Source organism: Bombina bombina, chromosome 9 (genome assembly GCF_027579735.1).
Source record: "Bombina bombina isolate aBomBom1 chromosome 9, aBomBom1.pri, whole genome shotgun sequence".
NCBI classification, from domain to species: domain Eukaryota; kingdom Metazoa; phylum Chordata; class Amphibia; order Anura; family Bombinatoridae; genus Bombina; species Bombina bombina.
In genome coordinates this window covers 281055648-281064399 of record NC_069507.1, presented here as the reverse complement: position 1 = coordinate 281064399, position 8752 = coordinate 281055648, and the positions used below count along the sequence as shown (strand labels likewise).

Sequence of the window (8752 nt, the reverse complement as noted above, 5' to 3'; positions counted from 1 at the left end):
CTCTGCTTCCCCTTCCTGGAGGGGGAATCCACCCACCCCCTCCCCGATACCAGACTCGATCAGCTATCCGTTGCCATCTTTGTAACCAACAAGGGCACATTCATAGAGACTGTCCCAGGAACAAGAACCGATCCACCTGGAACAACCAGAACAACTTGTCAAACAACCGGGCAGCTGTGCACTGCTACCAGAACGAGTCCCGACAACAGACCCAACCCGCAGTCTTCCACGAGGAACCCTTGGGCATCTTACACGAAGTACAGGCCGCTTCGTACAACCTACAAAGCCACCGCCAGGTGGTCTATATGGAGGGCCGACGTGTCCAAGGGCTGCGTGACTCTGGGGCCACCATAACCTTGCTCCGGCAACATTTAGTTTCCACCAATCAACTCACCGGAGACTGTGTAGCTGTCCGGGTGGCTGGGGGAGCCATTAATAAGATTCCCACGGCCAAAGTACACTTGGATTGGGGAGCAGGGTCGGGGAACGTAGAAGTGGGCCTTATGCAAAATTTGTCCACAGATGTTATTTTGGGCAACGACTTAGGGGAGCTGACTTCAGCGTTTGCACCCCGAACCTCCCCACAAGCAGCACTGCCCGTGGTTACCCGACAACAGGCCCACACCAACGCACTGGCTGATCACTCTGAGGCTCAGGTAAGCAATCACCCCCCTAATGTCTCTTGGGCCCCTCCACTAGAGTTTGGTAGCGAAGTGGCCACTGACCCCTCGTTGCAAGTATATAGGGATAAGGTTGACCAGAATCAGACGGGGTTGGAAGAGGTATGGTTGGAACAAGGGGTTACTGTACAGGTATGCAGAGAAGATAGTGGCCGGATCTATTCCCCTGTCCGTTCAGCAGTTAATAGTACTGTCAGGCCACCTAGGAGTTAGTCGGACGAAGCACCACCTAACTCAGAATTTCTTTTGGCCAGAGATCACCAAAGATATTAGGCAGTATTGCCAGACGTGCGACACCTGCCAACGAGTAGGGAAAAGAGGAAACCGATATAAGGCGAAGCTACACTCCCTCCTCATAATAGAGGACCCTTTTAGTCGAGTGGACCTCATTGGCCCCCTAGCCAAGCCTAGCCCCTCGGGAAAGAGGTATATACTCACAGTCATGGATTATGCCACCCGATATCCAGAGGCGGTGGCTCTGGCTAATCATGCCGAGACCATGGCGGATGCCCTCATCCCGCATGGGATTTTCCCGGGAGATTATTTCGGACAGGGGCACCCAGTTTACGGCCGAGATTACCCACCAGTTGTGGAGGGCATGTGGGGTGAAACCCAATGTAAATTCCGCTTATCACCCCCAGTCTAATGGGCTCTGTGAACGGTTTAACATAACACTGAAACAGATGCTCCGCACGTTCATGGATACCCAGAAGAACTGGGAGCGGTTTCTACCCCATTTGCTTTTCGCCTACCGGGAGGTACCTCAGGAGTCCACGGGGTTCTCTCCCTTTGAATTATTATTCGGAAGGAGGGTACGGGGTCCCCTAGACTTAATCCGAGAGCATTGTGAGGGGGAAGTCACTAGTGACGGTACTCCTATCGTACCATACGTGCTGGAGTTTAGGGAGCGCCTGGAGGCCCTGACTTGGACCGTCCGCTCCAACCTCCTGTCGGCTCAAACCCGTCAGCGCCATTGGTATGATAGGGGCACCAGGGACCACAGTTTTCAGACTGGGCAGAAGGTGCTAATCTTAAAACCGGTCAAAAATGATAAACTGCAGGCCTCCTGGCAGGGCCCATACAAGGTGGTGGAACAAATCTGTGACATCACCTATGTGATCGGCCCATGTACTGGAGCAGGCGGTAAACGCATGCTCCATGTAAATATGTTGAAGCTGTACCATGAACGCGCAGAGGAGGTGAATGCTATTTGCGCCCCTGCCGCGGACGACGCAGACATTTTACCTCTTCCCGACCTCCTAGGAATGAAGAACCGGAATGAAGGTCTGGGAGAGGTACAATTGGGTGAGCGGTTAAGTCCTCAGGAACGAGCTCAAATAGCAGAGCTACTGCAGGAAAAGAGAGACACGTTCTCCAACGTGCCTGGATATACCCGACTGGCCACCCATAGGGTAGAAACCCCAGGTCACCTCCCCATGCGTCAACCTCCTTACCGCATACCAGAATCGGTGAGAGAACATATGCGGAAGGAGATTGACGAGATGCTACAGTTAGGAGTGATTGAGCACTTGGACAGCCCCTAGGCCTCACCGGTAGTTCTAGTGCCGAAGCAGGACGGCACGACCCGCTTCTGCGTAGACTACCGGAAACTTAATGATGAAACCGTCTCTGACGCCTACCCTATGCCCCGGATAGATGAGCTCCTAGATAAAATGGCTCGAGGCCAGTACCTCACCACCATAGATTTGTGTAAGGGGTACTGGCAGATCCCACTAGCCGAGGATGCCATCCCCAAGTCAGCGTTCGTCATCCCGTTTGGCCTGTACCAATTCAAGGTCATGCCATTCGGGATGAAGAACGCGCCGGCTACTTTCCAGCGGATGGTAGATTGGCTACTGGATGGGTCCTAAGAGTACGCATGCGCCTATTTAGATGACATAGCTATATTTAGCAGCTCCTGGGACAAGCATTTGAACCATATAGGGGCAATCCTAGATCGCAGTAGGGAGGCAGGATTAACCCTTAAGCCTAGCAAATGCCATATAGGGATGGTGGAGGTCCAGTACCTAGGGCACCGAGTAGGTAGCGGGCAGCAGAAGCCCGAACCGGCCAAGGTAGAGGCCGTAGCCAAGTGGCCCACTGCCCATACTAAGACCCAAGTGCTAGCCTTTCTAGGTACCGCAGGCTATTATAGGAAGTTGATACCTAATTTTTTTTTTTTTTACATTAAAAATATATATATATTTTTTTTTTTAAATAAATTTTTTATTGAGGAAAAAACAAATGTGAACAGATCATATAAAGAAAATAATACAGCAATAATTTGATATGCAAGAATAATGATAGTCCTCATTTTTAGCCCCTAAGACCACAGAGCGCTGGTGCAGGCCACTCTTGGACCTTATCTGTTATCATGATGAAAGTCCAGGGGTTTATTTTGTACAAATAACTTAAGTGAAACTAAGAATAAGTGATAGTAAGGATGGTGGCCTTTAATAAAATATAAACATGGCTGGAAGTATATCTAGCAGGTCCTCATAGAGAAATTTTTCATAAAGGGCTATGGGGGAGAGTTATGCCTATATTAATGAGTAGAGTTATTTTCTAGTAACATAGGACAAAATGATTATAGCCTAGGGTATCTCTGCCGTATATCCTATGATTAAATTCTCTGCAGGGAACTACAACCAGGATGTAATACTGTCCAATGAAAAGGGGAGAAGGGAGCAAGGCTCTAGATACAGCTGGGGGTTTGTTGCTGAGACTTACCGCTGCCCCTCAAGGCTATTAAGCAATAACAACTAATATATGTAGAGATCCCCGCCCGCGGCCGCGGCCACTGGCCACGCGCAAGGCTCCACAACATGTGTAACATAAATAAGGCATTGCTCGCCAGTTAAACAATAGAGCCTTCCAACCCCTCTTGCAGCTCGTCCGCCCATAATGTCTGAGAGTAGTATTAACAATATGTTCAGATTGTGTCCCCATATATTACATCAGTAGTCTCTGCATGTTATACCCATATGTTGCATATTTGCATACACAGAACCTCCTCTTAACTTAATAACTTTCCCAAACAAAACCGTTAAAACAACAAACAGTAAACAAACATAGAAACTCATGAACATATCTTGCATACAGTACCCATAGGTTATATTATACAACAGATTAGCGCTTTTCTTTCAGGAGACCCCTCATCCCGTGTCTAAGCTCATGTATGTCTGGTTCAGCACAGCTAAGGTGCAAGGAGAGTACTGTGTACTTTTGTGATTGAGAAGGTATCTCCCGGACACACATATAATTGGTCCGGTTGCTATCAGTCTCTCACCCGATGATTTTATGTTCCCGCCGGTCGCCTGGCATGCAGAGTATGATAAAGTCAATGAGACTGTGTCTCCAGCATCCTGCAGCGAGTGAGTGTAACTGTTTTTTCCTGAGCTATTCAACCAGGCTACATGGTGCAGTGGGGAGTCTTCCGGATAAGGCAGGCTGGTGAGCAGGGAGACCGGGTGATCAAGTGTTTGACATTTTAGATCAGCCTGATAATTGCGCGAGGTGCTCGTATACATGTTAGTGATCTGAGAGACCGGGGATTTGAATGATTGGCATAGGAGTTCAGTCTGATAGTTACGCAAGGTGTTTGAAGGCAGGTTAGTGATCTGGGAGGCCGGGTGTTTGAGTGTTTGGCATTGTAGATCAGTCTGATAGTTGCGCAAGGTGCTCATGGCATTAGAAATTGGCTGAGAAGTATATGCGTAAGGGAGTTCCTTGTTTGAGATGGGTTGCAAACATTGATAATCCTCATCAGGCAGGCTGCCGGAGATTTCTTTATTATAGGCGGGTTGTGGAGTTCCGACACTAGTTGCAGCACCTGGACTAGGGCATGATTTTGTTTTCAGCTCTGCTGATATAGTTGCAGGCTCCTCCGTCCGGAGCCCTGTGTCCCTCTCTGTCAAGTATAGCCGATCCATCAGATAGTCGTAAGGTGCAGACTCTATGAGCCTGTGCATAAGGGATGCAAGTTTTGCCGGGATGTCCTCCCAGAGCATTATGCAGTTCTCTCCCGCCATGCGTTATTTCTTCAACCTTCTTGCGGGCCCGCCAGAGTAGAATGCTGTTATATTACTTGTCAGCTCTCAGTCCAGCCAGTGATATGGATCGTAGAGATTCAGTAAGTCAGGTACTCTGACAGCACTGATCACCCGGCTCTACCCGGGGGGGGAAGTGATTGCCTAGGAGTAGTAGGCCGCCGCCATAGGCCTTTAAGTTCCGATCTGGACCTCCAGTATCTTGAAAGCAGCCAGAAATAGGAAGATATATAGCCACAATAGCCAGTACTGTGGAGTTTGATATGATAAGTTCTTATTTTTGCTGAATAAAGTTAATAATCGGCGGATTATTAAGGATTCCTCTGGAGCCCACAGAAAATGCGTCTGATTCAGAGCACAGCTCGGACACGCCCCCTAAAAATGTATTTTAATGTTAAAGTTCCATTGTACAAGTTCTTTAACAGATAAATATAATATCATTCCTTTCTGCTACAGAGGAGAGATACAACACCTCACCTCTTGCCACATATGTATATTAATAAAGGTCAGAGTTAAGAACCCTCCTCAAATAATGTACAACAGTTTGTGCAATTTGTTTTTCCTTATTGCCTTTAAATATTAAATGCACACAGAGCTGTAATGGACGTTTTGTGAAAATGAATAAATCGTGTGTAAAAATATTTCTTAATTAAGACCACGTTTCTTCTTTTTTTTTTCCCCTTCTTCCCTTTGTTGTTTGAAGTGAAATTTTGTCTCAAGTTTACACACGAACAAGGCCTGGTATAAAATAACTGGTTTAAGAAACTATAGATAAAAATTCACCTCATTGACAACAACACCGAACAAAAATATTAAGTTGCTAACCAGTGTCTAGTTCTACTCATAAAACTATTTATTATAACATGTGCGCTCCTCTTCTGCTTTTTGGTGCATCTCTTAAAGTGGTATTTGATACTCTTGGTACAGAGTTATAGATATATTGTGCAAAGTACATACTTTTAATTTCGTGCAGCTGAAAGACTAGTGTAAGAAATAGCAGGAATGAATAACATACAAGAATGTGTTTGGACATAGTCGTGAGGCAGTGACGCCTCCCCAATTCCCTTTCCTAGGCACAGTAACACTCTGGCTCCCTTCCCTGCATCAAAATTCCCTTTTCATATAAGCATACTTTCCTCTTTCCTTCAGACTTACAGTTTCTTTTCCTTACCAGCAGATATACATGTCCATTCACTGTCCCGCTTTCTCCAATACCCTCATTTTTCATAACCCATTGATTTATTTTCCCTTAACACACTCCTCTCTCCCCTTCCCTCTCTAGTTCAATGATTTTAAGTAATTCTTCTACAAAGTTCATCTCTGCCGTAACTTGGGCAGCAAGTGCTTCGTAACGGTTTTCCAGGCGCCCAAACTTCCTCTTCAGGCTGTTGGCGCGGTACATGGCACTCCGTAGCTCCTCTTGTGCCTGGTGCCTTTGTCCTTCCTCACGCTGCAACTCCTGCCGGAGCACCACAAGCTCACGTCCGACCCCCTCTTGCTCCTCCCGATACCAACTCTCTCCTCATAGATGGAGCGCAGAGCAGCCAAGTCTTCACGAGAAGTAGTCTGAGTTTTCTGCAACTCCTTTAGTGCATCCTCAGCAGCTCCTAGCTCCTCAAGCACACGACTAAACCTCTCAAAATTAACATATGTGTTATTAGGGGGCATGCTGGAATGTGATTTGATGGTGTATTCCTTCAGACGTGTTGTCTTCAACCGGCGGCGTTCAGGACGCTTTCCACTATCCTCATGTCGCACATTCCGTCGTTTGATTGCCTTAATCCACGAGTGCTCCAGGCTCTGATCAATGGTCATCCGTTTCTTAGGGTCCTTAACCAGAAGCCTGCGTATGAAATCCTTGGCCAACTCGCTTGTGTTGCTAAAATATTCCTCGTCAAAATCATAATTAACACCTGAAATATTAGTCAAAGTCTCTTGCTTTGTCTCTCCCAAGAAGGGCGATGCACCACGTAGTAGAATATAAGTGATGACTCCGATGCTCCACATATCAGCCTCCAGGCCTAAAGGTTCATAGTTTACGATTTCGTAACACATCATGCAGGGTAATGATATTGGGGTGCTGAATCTCACGGAGGATGTCCACCTGTCTTTCAATCTCTTCTCGGCTTACTCCCCGTCGGCTTGAGGACAGTCATCTTTTCTTGATAAACTTGGCTGCATATTCTACCCCTGTCCTGCGTTCCTTGCATTTTCGGACAATTGCAAACTGACCACTCCCCAACTCCTCTCCCATCTCAAAAAAATCCTCCATATTCTCCTACCGGAATCCGCTCATCGTGCCCGGGATATCTCTTGACTTTAACGCCACAAAATATACAAACCCCAAGAGCCTAAAATCCTAACCCCCTCCAAACACTATCCGGTATTTCTGGACTCTCAACCTCAGGAGTCCACGGGGTTCTCTCCCTTTGAATTATTATTCGGAAGGCGGGTACAGGGTCCCCTAGACTTAATCCGAGAGCATTGGGAGGGGGAAGTCACTAGTGACGGTACTCCTATCGTACCATACGTGCTGGAGTTTAGGGAGCGCCTGGAGGCCCTGACTCGGACCGTCCGCTCCAACCTCCAGGCGGCTCAGACATGTCAGCGCCGTTGGTATGATAGGGGCGCCAGGGACCTCAGTTTTCAGACCAGGCAGAAGGTGCTAATCTTAAAACCAGTCAAAAATGACAAACTGCAGGCCTCCTGGCAGGGCCCATAAAAGGTGGTGGACCAAATCTGTGACACCACCTATGTGATTGGCCCATGTACTGGAGCAGGTGGTAGACGCATGCTCCATGTAAATATGTTGAAGCCGTACCATGAACGCGCAGAGGAGGTGAATGCTATTTGCGCCTCTGCTGCAGACAATGCAGGCAGTTTACCTCTCCCCGAACCTCCTAGGAATGAAGAACCGGAACGAAGGTCTGGGAGAGGTACAATTGGGTGAGCGGTTAAGTCCTCAAGAACGAGCTCAAATAGCAGAGCTACTGCAGGAAAAGAGAGACACGTTCTCCAACGTGCCTGGATATAGCCGACTGGCCACCCATAGGGTGGAAACCCCAGGTCACCTCCCAATGCGTCAACCTCCTTACCGCATACCAGAATCGGTGAGAGAACATATGCGGAAGGAGATTGACGAGATGCTACAGTTAGGAGTGATTGAGCACTCGGACAGCCCCTGGGCCTCGCCGATAGTTCTAGTGCCGAAGCGGGACGGCACGACCCGCTTCTGCGTAGACTACCGGAAACTTAATGATAAAACCATCTCCGACGCCTACCCTATGCCCCGGATAGATGAGCTCCTGGATAAAATGGCTCGAGGACAGTACCTCACCACCATAGATCTGTGTAAGGGGTACTGGCAGATCCCACTAGCCGATGATGCCATCCCCAAGTCGGCGTTCGTTACCCCGTTTGGCCTGTACCAATTCAAGGTCATGCCATTCGGGATGAAGAACGCTCCGGGATGGTAGATCGGCTACTGGATGGGTGCCAAGAGTACGCATGCGCCTATTTAGACGACATAGCTATATTTAGCAGCTCCTGGGACGAGCATTTGAACCATATAGGGGCGATCCTAGATCACATTAGGGAAGCAGGATTAACCCTTAAGCCTAGCAAATGCCATATAGGGATGGCGGAGGTCCAGTACCTAGGACACCGAGTAGGTAGCGGGCAGCAGACGCCTGAACCGGCCAAGGTAGAGGCCGTAGCCAAGTGGCCCACTCCCCGTACCAAGACCCAAGTGCTAGCCTTCCTAGGTACCGCAGGCTATTATAGGAAGTTCATACCTAATTATAGTACCCTAGCCAAACCCCTCACTGACCTCACCCGTAAAAACCTTCCTAAGATTGTTACCTGGAGCCCAGAGTGTGAACAAGCATTCCAAGAACTGAAAAACACTCGTAAATGCCCCTATCCTTGCTGCTCCTGATCCAACTAAACGCTTTCTCGTCCATACAGACGCTTCTATGTTTGGATTGGGAGCCGTGTTGAGCCAAGTCGGGGCTGATGGCGGCG

General features: G+C 48.2%; 1 pseudogene; it reads right to left on the bottom strand.

Moving 5' to 3' along the window:
- Positions 1–5978: 5978 nt before the first annotated feature.
- LOC128640594 (death-associated protein kinase 3-like) lies at positions 5979–6784 on the bottom strand (annotated as a pseudogene).
- Between the last annotated feature and the right edge of the window lie 1968 nt (positions 6785–8752).